Genomic DNA, 12,500 nt, shown 5'->3' on the forward strand with positions numbered 1-12,500 from the left:
GCCGCTGAATAGCACGGAGCATATGTCCTCCACCACATGCTTACTTAGTACACGCGCAAAGGGCATGCAGGCACGTACATGTTTTGCGTCAGTCACCTCAGAACCCAGCTCCCCACCAAGCCCCCATGCGACTGAGCTCACCCAAGTTCAAGACAAGGGAATTGCCCGCCCGGATCCGGACTTGCTGGTCACACCAGGAACATCAGTTCATTCAGCATCACAAGTAAGTGGAGCCATCACCCGTGAGGGACAACACAAAGAGAAAACCTTTGTTAAAAATGCACGTGGCGGAGGGAGCAAGAAGTTACATGCTCTTGTGCTATGGAGCGACCGATCCTTTCGCCAGGTAGAAATACATCCCCTGCCCGAGATTCCAAAAGGTCGCTCAATAGCACAGAGCATGTGACTTGTTGCTCCCCCATCACATGCATTTTTAACAAAAGGGTAGATGCCTAGAGCGTCACTTCCCCGGCTGTGAAGCACCAGCTAAGCCCCCATGCGACTGAGCTCACCCACGTTCAAACACGAGGGAATTTTGCCCGCCCGGATCCGGACTCAACGGTTACAGCACAGCAAGGGGTGTGTGCTTGGGAGGGGGTGCGAACACCCCACTGCCCCAAAACACACACAAAAGCGAGAGGCTAGCCCGAGCTGTGGCGCACCACACATGTTGGTCGTCCGAGTCTCCCGGTTCTGCCGGAGCATTGGCCAGGAACCCGTCACAAGCACATGTGTTGCACCACAGCAATAGGTGTGCAGCCCTCTACCAAAGGCACACACCACCCCACATCAGGAGGATTAACTGCCAGCCAGCCCACCACCACCGCACGCAAAGATCCGAGTCTCCCGGCTTTCACCAGGACCCGTCCCAATGCGCATTGTGGTGGCGAGCAGGGAGTGTGATGTTGCAGGTAGCAAAAGCAGAGCCACGAGCCAAAGCCAGAAGCCAAAGCCCACTTTGAGCTCGCCCCGCACGCAGTATACCACGTGAAGAGCACTCGCTCGCCCGGATTCGGACCCGGACTCGGACTCCGAGTTCAACTCGGACTCCACCTCGGCTACCCGACCTCCAACACCCACACTATCCCTACTATACTTTTGGAACCCCCCACAGCCCCCCCCCCCTGGGAGACACACGCTTTGGGCTTTCACCCCACAGCATGTATTAGTGTTCGGGCTTAGAATCTGGAAGTGCTGCGACTTCTGCAACATCAACAATGAAAAAGTGGTCATTTTTTCTTACTTTTTTTTTTCGAGTGTCACGAGACGACTCCTAGGAGCGGATGACACGTGGCACACTGTTCATGCCATGTAACATGTGCCGTTTTTAGTGGTTTTTCAAGGTAAGAGTCACGTGACATATTTCGAGCTTGGTATCATGGTAGTAAATGTAGTGTTGCCAACTCATATTTCGGCTAAAGTTGGATGTTTTTGAGTTGTATTTTTTCGTAGTAACTTATATCGCCACGTGTTATTCCACGTGCTCTAAAGATGGCACACGGGCTCAATGTATGGAACGCAACACTATGCCATGTGCAAGTGTAGGGTTTAGGGTTTAGGGTAGGGTAGGGTTTGCCACGTGGCATACATTTTGAGCAATTTATATGCCATGAGCTATACCTTTTAGAAGGTGGCATTCAGACGGATGGTTTGGATGAGGTGGCATGCCACGTGGCATACTTTTATGTACTTATAGCATGCCACGTGGCAAACCCTTGGAGAGGTGGCATCTTGGAGGTTGCATGCCACGTGGTAAACCCTTGGAGAGTTGGTACCTATGGATGCCACATGGCAAACCCTTGGAGAGGTGGCATCTTGGAGGTTGCATGCCACGTGACAAACCCTTGGAGAGGTGGTACCTATGGATGCCACGTGGCAAACTGTAAGCGACTAAGCTTTCCATTCTACTTTAGTCACTTAACCACACCTCCGACCATTTGGAGGAGTCTCATTCACAACCTCCATTAGTCCAATTCAGGACTTGGGACTTGCTAGCCCCAAGAATGGCATCCATGCCACTCCACACTTGCACCTGGTCCAAGTGCTCCACGTGTCCAGTCCTGAGACCGACACCCAAAGGTACCACTGACATCTCGGCCCGTTACGCTAAGGCCATGCCCATTCACCTTTGCTGCACTAGTGGTTCAACACCACTTGCATCACCACCTCGTCTCTCCAAGACTGGGCCATGTGTCCACGAGGGGTCATCCTAGATCCACTCCTTAGCATCCTTAGGATGCCCACAGACCTGGGGAATTGCTTTCCCCAAAGTCCCTTTGTCAGTTCCTACCAAGTCCCTTTCTGCCCCTGGCCGTGTTTGCCAACACTGCCACTGGATCGAGGCCCACTGGCCCGACCCTTAAGTCCCACGGTCCTCTGGGACTTCCTCACCACATGACTGTGTCCTTGGTCACTACCCCAGAGGACTACTCCTCTTCCTTTCCACAGTCTGGGCCTTTGGGACAACATTTCGGAACACCGTGGCCTTACGCGAGCCACCTGGGTACTCTCCCCACCTATCGCCTTTAGGTGCTCTAGCCATGGGCTTAGAGCGGGTTCCGTTGAGCCACGCCTGGTATCCAAGTAGGTAGTGCCACCCACACTTGGACTGGGAGCATCGGCCAGTCGATCTCCCGGGGGAACTAGAGCCGGCTCTTGAACACTTCACCAAGCTACCCCGCTTGTCGGTCTGTGTTCACTCTAGTCTTGGACTTCCCAGTGGGCAGCTCATCACCCAACACTGGGTCTGGCCTTCCTGGGCCAAACTGGCCTTTCCTGGCCAAACTGGCTCCACTGCAGTCCTCCCCCCTACTATACTTTTGGGGCTCACCAAACCCCCCAGGGTCTGGGAGACGAACGCTTTGGGCTTTCACCCTCTCAGGCTCCGGACTCGGACTCGGACTCGGACTCGGACTCGGACTCGGATTCGGACTCGGACTCGGGCTCGGGCTCGGTCTCGGCCTCGGCCTCAGTCTCGGTCTCGGTCCCGATCTCGGTCTCGGTCTCGGTCTCGGTCCCGGTCTCGGTCCCGGTCTCGGTCTCGACTTCGGACTCCATCTCGGACTCCATCTCGGACTCCATCTCGGGTCCATCTCGGACTCCATCTCGGACTCCATCTCGGACTCCATCTCGGGTCCATCTCGGACTCCATCTCGGACTCCATCTCGGGTCCATCTCGGGTCCACCTCGGACTCCATCTCGGACTCCATCTCGGGTCCATCTCGGACTCCACTTCGGACTCCACTTCGGACTCCACTTCGGACTCCACTTCGGACTCCAACTCGGGTCCATCTCGGGTCCACCTCGGACTCCATCTCGGACTCCATCTCGGACTCCATCTCGGACTCCATCTCGGACTCCACTTCGGACTCCAACTCGGGTCCATCTCGGGTCCACCTTGGACTCCACTTTGGACTCCAACTCGGGTCCATCTCGGACTCCACTTCGGACTCCAACTCGAGTCCATCTCGGACTCCACTTCGGACTCCAACTCGAGTCCATCTCGGACTCCAACTCGAGTCCATTTCGGACACTCCCACGTGTCATGTGTTGGTCCTTTTGGGTCCCTTTTTGGAGCCTCGCCTTTTGCTCGCTTCGTGCTCGTTCCTCGAGCACTTCGTTGGGAGTTCCACTCCCGCTCTTGACTTTTCAAGTCGGAGCTTTTGGTCCAAACGTGTTACGCTCGTTTGGCTCTCGCTTCGGCCACTACCATGTGGCGCCCTTCCGGCTCCACTTTAGGGCCTAGGGATTTTGTGTCTCACAACTCCACCACCCATAGACGAAGTTCGATGTCCTCATCGAACGGTAAACCATTTTGTAAAGTAACACCCGTATGTGTTACCATTTCCATCCTTGGCACCTAGCCAATATTTGTCAATGGTTTGACATTGAAGGCTCACCATGCCTTTTGCATATGCCTCAATGGTTTGACACCAAAGGCTCACCATGCCTTGCCTATCCTCTAAGGAGGGTAGTCTCCCCAACTTAGAGACTGATTGGACCACAAGGATTAGTTCTCTCCTTTTATTGGTTTAGTTCTCGCTAAACCTCTTAGAGACCCTTCTCTAAGTCAAACCCACTACTCCTTCTCGAGTAGTCTCAATTTCCATCGATATAACCTTTGCACTTTGGAACTTTGAATTTTGACTTCTTGGAGTCAATTTCCTAGGTGTCTCCGACACCTTGCCTTGCACCTTTTGTGCAACTCCACTTCCCATCCTAGGAAGTTCTCTACTCGAGGGCACCATCATCCTCTCTTCTATTTCGTGCCAAAGTTCCAGTTATCATACTTTGTGCTAGGGCTGTTCATGGCCCTATCATTTGGCTACCTTACCGCTCCCTCCCTTGGAGCTTCCACTTTTGCCAAATTGGAGCAATTCGGAATCCCTCCTTGGAAACACACTTCCTTTCCCGCAACTTGTTAGCGTCCAACACATTAGTGTTCCTCGCCTAACTTTGTCACTTGGATTCCTTCCAAGGGATTCCACGGCCCTATCTTGGCCATTCATCTTTTGCTCCTATCCGTTGATTGTTGCACCAAGCAACATCGAATCTCTACCTCCCTCCTTGAGGTATTGTTTCGGTTCCATAGCAAAGACTCTTCTTTGCCAAGTCCGGAGGATGTTCACCCCTAGTACGTCTCTTTATCATCTTCTGCTATGGGCTCTATCCACGGCCCAACTTCGTGACCCTCCCATGGGTCTTTTATAGAGACTACTTTCCTCGGACTCACTATGCCATCGCACCGACATAGTTTATTTCCCTTAGGTGCTCTTCCCACTTGGTTATCACGACCAAGCCACACCACCTTAAATAGTTCAATTTCAACATTTTGAACCAGGAACTTCATTCCTTAGCCAACCAAGGACCTTGTCCTTATCTGGCCATAAGATCACCTAGTGATCTCACCTTGGCACCTTAACAGAGTTGCCAAGAGGTACTTGGTCTTCTAGACCTCTAAGTTGTTGACTATAACCCCGGGGGCATCCCCCACACTTGGCGGTGCACCCAAGCTAGCCCTTATGGCCAAGGGTTCATAGCAACTGAGATTAGGTGTCCCCATCTCACTCACCACAACCTTGGTGCCACTTGCACCAAAGTGTTCAAGTTAGATATGCTGAGCTTTCACACTAAGCAATCTAACCGTGCATCACGACTCCGAGGCATCCCTCGCTTGGCGGTGTGCCCAAACCAGTCTCCCCACTGAGAGTCCATGACCACCGAAATATGAGTGTCCTCATATTCCAAACCATCACCACGCCCTAGTGATTTGGGACTCGAACCCAAGCACTAGAGGGTCGGGACTCGAACCCAACCTCCGTATATGCATCTACGGACGGCATCACACAAGATGCCTGGCGTGACTCCCCACGCCGGTGCACCAACCTATTTTTAAAGCGCGCTACAGATCACAGCTTAGGAACCTAGTTCCTCCACACTGCCAAGTCCTCTCACTTGACATGTCTGTGATCATGCATGGACTCCTCCATGCTCGGCCCCATGGCCCACCCTTTTTGAAGTTATCACCTTCAACTAGGGTCTTTGTTCCCCCGACGTGCCAATCTCACTTGGCAAGTTCTCCGACCATTGTAACATGGTTCCTGCATAAGCGTGAAAGTCCTTGACCATCGACTTTCGTTCAAAGCCCTCTCTTTGAACACTCGGGAACTACTTCCCTAACCTTGATAACCTTGCCTCATGGCAAGCTTCAAGACCACGCTTCTGCTGCGCCACTCTGATTTCGCGCGTTCCATGAACCATTTACACTTGGCCTTTCTAGGTACTAAGCTACCTAGAATTGTCTTTGGGAACCTTGAAGGAACTCTATCCCTCAGCTTGCTAAGGCCTCCCCTTTCGCAAGCTTTATAGTTGCCATATAGTCTAACATGGACAATTCCATATTTTAGACTCTCTATGGCATCACGGTTGCTAGCAACAACATCCTCGAGCACCCTCTTGATTCTCCACTCCCAACTTTCATAACCACTATTGGATATGCCCTTTGATTTCTATGGTTCAGTTCCATCCCAACACTACTTGCCTTTGGCTTCCCACCTTTCCTTCGGTCATTCTCCTCCAGACCAGAAGGATAGCTTTGCACTTTCTATCATGCCTTAGCAAGTATTCTTAGGGATGAACCTACCCAATAGCCCAGGGAGTGGTTCCTCAATCCGGGTATGCTCAGCTTATAATCCCACACACTGGGGTTACGTTGTTGCTTATGGGCCTTTACATGCCCATCACTAGCCTTGCCAAAATTCCATTTTTAGCTTTGTCCAACTTGGGTAGACAGTCCTCTCCTATCTCCGCAACCTTGGACATTTGGATAGCACCTTCTATCCATCATTCGCTAGGGACTTAGTCCCTTGGGCTTTATCCATTGCCCTCGCGACATCAAACACCACCTTCTGGTGTTCTAGAGTGTTCGGGTGTCCCAATGATGGCTTTCTTGACAATGAGTATTTCCTTTTATGACATTGACTTACTATATCGCAACATAAGCAACTTATCCCCCGTAAGGGTATATCCGACTTCCCTATACTAGAAGTCTTGGGTAGCTACCTTCTACCCGTTTAACCAGTTATTTTGCACCTTTTGCTTAGTTGCCTCATAGTTGTCAAGTCCTACAACTCATTGCTTGGTGCTTTCACACCTCCATCACTATCTGGGTCACCACACTCCAACTGCATGCTCTACAGCTTAGGCTATGCCATTCCCATTTCCATTGGGATTCCTTTGGCAAGGGGTTCTCATGAACCCACCAACATAGCCTCAAGGTATCACACCTTGGCACATTTGGTGTCTCCACACCATCGGCTCCACGAGCCTACCTCTATGACATTTCCCTTTGTGTCTAAGTCTTTGCCAAGACCAACACCGCTCTTTCTCATGCCAACCATCTGTTAGCACTGCCCCATAGAGGTCACACACAACTTTATGTCAAAGTTGTTTTCTTCTGGGAACACCTTTCCCATAACTTTAGCATGGCACATTTTGCCATTGATGAGATACTCTCTGTTCTCATCCTTGGATCCTATGATCCCCCCCCCATCCTTTGTGGGGTACAACGCACCTCAATCCAAATGCTTCATTCAGTCCTTTTTAGGACCATCCCTTGACTCTACTTGAGTCGTCTAGCAGTTTTGGACTTGGTTAATCCACCGACCCGTAAGGTCCTACTTGTGAGGCACTAGCTCACTGGAATACACATCTCGCATTCCGGTCCTACTCAAAAGGACTATTTTCACAAGTGTTACTCCGACACTTGATTTTGTTCTCTGGGGGCAACCTTTGCCCCTTAGGACTACTTGTCCATGTGATGAGAATACCAACTCATCCACTTAATACACCCTCAACTCCTTGGGTTGTTCCAGCATTTATTAGAGGTAGCCCTGGCTACCATTTCAAGGACTTGAGTCCTCTTCCGTATTTGACCTTCCACGGTCATTACCTTTGGTCTCACATTCATGAGCACCAACCTCAACTATATGAGGATAATCTTGTGACTCCTTTATTGTTTTGGAGTCTCTATCTTTCCCGTGATCCCAACTTTAGTTGTTTAGCACAACAACCTAAGCCAATTTGCTGAGACAAATGCTCATCCAGATCACATCCTCAACTCAATGAGGAAAACCTTGCACTGTTCCCAAGATCCCAAAGTCGTTCCATTATTGGCCCTTTTCTATCCACCACCTCGTCTACAAGTTCACACATGAACTGTAATGGAGAGCCATGTCTTCCAGACTTGCTACTCCTCAAGGATAGGCCCACTCCTCGGACCTTCCGATGCCAACACTAGTGGTGATATACTTGAGCACCAATAAAAGTCGGACTAAGGAACAGCTCCGATACCAAATTGTAAGCGATTAAGCTTTCCATTCTACTTTAGTCACTTAACCACACCTCCGACCATTTGGAGGAGTCTCATTCACAACCTCCATTAGTCCAATTCAGGACTTGGGACTTGCTAGCCCCAAGAATGGCATCCATGCCACTCCACACTTGCACCTGGTCCAAGTGCTCCACGTGTCCAGTCCTGAGACCGACACCCAAAGGTACCACTGACATCTCGGCCCGTTACGCTAAGGCCATGCCCATTCACCTTTGCTGCACTAGTGGTTCAACACCACTTGCATCACCACCTCGTCTCTCCAAGACTGGGCCATGTGTCCACGAGGGGTCATCCTAGATCCACTCCTTAGCATCCTTAGGATGCCCACAGACCTGGGGAATTGCTTTCCCCAAAGTCCCTTTGTCAGTTCCTACCAAGTCCCTTTCTGCCCCTGGCCGTGTTTGCCAACACTGCCACTGGATCGAGGCCCACTGGCCCGACCCTTAAGTCCCACGGTCCTCTGGGACTTCCTCACCACATGACTGTGTCCTTGGTCACTACCCCAGAGGACTACTCCTCTTCCTTTCCACAGTCTGGGCCTTTGGGACAACATTTCGGAACACCGTGGCCTTACGCGAGCCACCTGGGTACTCTCCCCACCTATCGCCTTTAGGTGCTCTAGCCATGGGCTTAGAGCGAGGTTCCGTTGAGCCACGCCTGGTATCCAAGTAGGTAGTGCCACCCACACTTGGACTGGGAGCATCGGCCAGTCGATCTCCCGGGGGAACTAGAGCCGGCTCTTGAACACTTCACCAAGCTACCCCGCTTGTCGGTCTGTGTTCACTCTAGTCTTGGACTTCCCAGTGGGCAGCTCATCACCCAACACTGGGTCTGGCCTTCCTGGGCCAAACTGGCCTTTCCTGGCCAAACTGGCTCCACTGCAGTCCTCCCCCCTACTATACTTTTGGGGCTCACCAAACCCCCCAGGGTCTGGGAGACGAACGCTTTGGGCTTTCACCCTCTCAGGCTCCGGACTCGGACTCGGACTCGGACTCGGACTCGGACTCGGATTCGGACTCGGACTCGGGCTCGGGCTCGGTCTCGGCCTCGGCCTCAGTCTCGGTCTCGGTCCCGATCTCGGTCTCGGTCTCGGTCTCGGTCCCGGTCTCGGTCCCGGTCTCGGTCTCGACTTCGGACTCCATCTCGGACTCCATCTCGGACTCCATCTCGGGTCCATCTCGGACTCCATCTCGGACTCCATCTCGGACTCCATCTCGGGTCCATCTCGGACTCCACTTCGGACTCCACTTCGGACTCCACTTCGGACTCCACTTCGGACTCCAACTCGGGTCCATCTCGGGTCCACCTCGGACTCCATCTCGGACTCCATCTCGGACTCCATCTCGGACTCCATCTCGGACTCCACTTCGGACTCCAACTCGGGTCCATCTCGGGTCCACCTTGGACTCCACTTTGGACTCCAACTCGGGTCCATCTCGGACTCCACTTCGGACTCCAACTCGAGTCCATCTCGGACTCCACTTCGGACTCCAACTCGAGTCCATCTCGGACTCCAACTCGAGTCCATTTCGGACACTCCCACGTGTCATGTGTTGGTCCTTTTGGGTCCCTTTTTGGAGCCTCGCCTTTTGCTCGCTTCGTGCTCGTTCCTCGAGCACTTCGTTGGGAGTTCCACTCCCGCTCTTGACTTTTCAAGTCGGAGCTTTTGGTCCAAACGTGTTACGCTCGTTTGGCTCTCGCTTCGGCCACTACCATGTGGCGCCCTTCCGGCTCCACTTTAGGGCCTAGGGATTTTGTGTCTCACACAAACCCTTGGAAAGGTGCATCTTGGAGGTTGCATGCCACGTGACAAACCCTTGGAGAGGTGGTACCTATGGATGCCACGTGGCAAACCCTTGGAAAGGTGGCATCTTGGAGGTTGCATGCCACGTGACAAACCCTTGGAGAGGTGGCACCTTTGAGGTTGCATGCCACGTGACATGACATTGGAAGGTACCTCTTCTGCACTTGTATGCCATGTGGCATACCTCAGGCCCTGGATATGTCGGGCCCCGGACATGTCGGGCCCCGGACATGTCGGGCCCCAGATATGTCGGGCACCCGATATGTCCGGCCCCAGATATATCGGGCCCCGGACATGTCGGGCACCCAGACATATCCGGGCCCCGACATATCCGGCCCCGGACATGTCGGGCCCCGGATATGTCGGGCACCCGATATGTCGGGCCCCAGAGATGTCGGGCCCCAGATATATCGGGCCCCGGACATGTCCGGGCCCCGATATCTCCGGCCCCGAACATGTCGGGCACCCGATATGTCGGGCCCCCGGACATATCCGGCCCCGGACATGTCGGGCACCCGATATGTCCGGCCCCGGACATGTCCGGGCCCCGATATGTCCGGCCCCGGAAATGTCGGGCACCCGATATATCCGGCCCCAGACATATCGGGCCCCGGACATGTCGGGCACCCAGACATATCCGGGCCCCGACATATCCGGCCCCGGACATGTCGGGCCCCGGATATGTCGGGCACCCGATATGTCGGGCCCCAGAGATGTCGGGCCCCAGATATATCGGGCCCCGGACATGTCCGGGCCCCGATATCTCCGGCCCCGAACATGTCGGGCACCCGATATGTCGGGCCCCCGGACATATCCGGCCCCGGACATGTCGGGCACCCGATATGTCCGGCCCCGGACATGTCCGGGCCCCGATATGTCCGGCCCCGGAAATGTCGGGCACCCGATATATCCGGCCCCAGACATATCGGGCCCCGGACATGTCGGGCACCCGATATGTCGGGCCCCGTACATGTCGGGCACCCGATATGCCGGGCCCCAGATGTGTCTGGCCCTGGATATATCCGAGTTTTATTTTGACACGTGGCATGGCCTTTGGTTTGATCTCATAGAGTTTTATGGTTTTCAATGTGTGCCACATTGACACATGGCATGCACTTTGGGTTGTGCTCAGAGTTTTATGGTTTTCAATGTGTGCCACATTGACACGTGGCATGTGCTTTGGTGAGTTTTAGGGTTTTCAATGTGTGTCACATTGACACGTGGCATGCCCTTTGGCTTGTTCTCATAGTTAGAGTTTAGCATCCTTGTATGCCATGTGAAATACATATGTTTGGACTTGCTTGCCATGCCACGTGGTGACAGTCACAACACATTCTTTGTGACTTATATCCTAGTTAATAACTAACTAATGACACAATTTGGCAAACACACCTTACATTGACAATTGTAAGTAGTATTTAAGGACCATACACTTATATGCTATGGAAAAATACTCAAAGTTTATATATTAAAACAGTGATCTTACAAAAATAAATGACTTGTAAGGAATAAAACAAAAAGAGGGGGTCACTTGGACTTCCCGGGTGGTCACCCAGCCCAGTACTATTCAAGCCCAGGGACGCTTAACTTTGGAGGTCTGATGGGATCCAGTGCCATAGTCACGGTTTGAACCCACTCTGAAATATTTCACACTCCCCCTACTCTTATAGTGTGGGGCAGCTTGATCCAAAGCTGCAGCGTACCTCCACAATCCCGTGTTCTTTTTGGGCGCCAAAAAGCACGCCCGCGGGACATGTGGTACCTCCCCAACAATTCACGAAGACCGCGTTTTGGGGCCCAAAACGCGCGCTGCAAAATGTGGGGTACCTCCCCGACTTTTCATGAAAAATCGCGTGTTTTGGGCCCCAAAAAAAGCCCGCGGAACACGTGGTACCCTTGCAACTTCTCGCGAAAAATCGCGCGTTTTGGGCCCCAAAACGCGCCCCGCGAAATGTGGGGTACCTCCCCGACTTTTCGTGAAAAATCACGCGTTTCGGGCCCCAAAAAAAGCCCGCGGAACACGTGGTACCTTTCCAACTTTTCACGAAAAATCGCGCGTTTTGGGCCCCAGACATTCCGGGCCACTTTTTTTTCCCCCTCCCCCCCTTTTCCGTGCCACGTGGCAGGCGGGCAGGGCCTTCCCCCCCTCCCTCACGCACGCGCAGGCTGAGGCTCAGCCTGCGCCTTCTCCGTGCGCTTCGGGCCCGGGAGAGTCCTCCCCCCTTCCTCCCTCCGTCGCACGGCAGGTGGGGGCCCCTCCCCTTTCCCGCCGCGTGACGCTGGCCCTTGCCAAGCAGCCGTGCCGCCCCCGAGGCTCGCCTCCCTTGGAAGCCCGGAGGACCACACTGCTGCCTCCCTCCCCCTCGCCCGACAGGCGTGCGGATGTGGTCCCAAGGCCATGCCCATGGACCGCACAGCACGACTCTGCCAAACGCTGGAGTGGGTGCCAGGGAAGCCACGCCGAGGCTCTCCGCAGCCGAGAACCCTTGCACAACCCCACCCCCCATCAATACTGGGGAGGCCCCCCCCACGCCACCGGCCAAAGGCCACGAGCACTCACACATGCGACACTGCCCAGGCATTCCACGTCGGGAGTTCCGCGTCTGGATCGCCGATCGGGTAACACCTGGACGGATGCTGCACGTGCTTGCCACCAGAGCAGCTGAGCACCGTTTCCTTCGGCCGGTGGGCACGGGAAGCCCACAAGGTGAGGCACACAAGGGGAGCCATCGAAGCGCCATGACGTGACCCTGGCAAGCGAGCCAACTCTCGTTTGTATGGGAAGCAGAGCTGGGCAGCCGCAGT

General features: G+C 53.7%; 1 non-coding gene across 1 annotated transcript; it reads right to left on the reverse strand.

The window, feature by feature from the left end:
* Nucleotides 1–11,214: 11,214 nt before the first annotated feature.
* LOC112341946 lies at nucleotides 11,215–11,333 on the reverse strand. Its single transcript, XR_002990766.1, has one exon. It is a non-coding gene; the product is annotated as a 5S ribosomal RNA (ribosomal RNA).
* Between the last annotated feature and the right edge of the window lie 1,167 nt (nucleotides 11,334–12,500).

Source organism: Selaginella moellendorffii, unplaced genomic scaffold, assembly GCF_000143415.4.
Source record: "Selaginella moellendorffii unplaced genomic scaffold, v1.0 SELMOscaffold_94, whole genome shotgun sequence".
Lineage (NCBI taxonomy): Eukaryota > Viridiplantae > Streptophyta > Lycopodiopsida > Selaginellales > Selaginellaceae > Selaginella > Selaginella moellendorffii.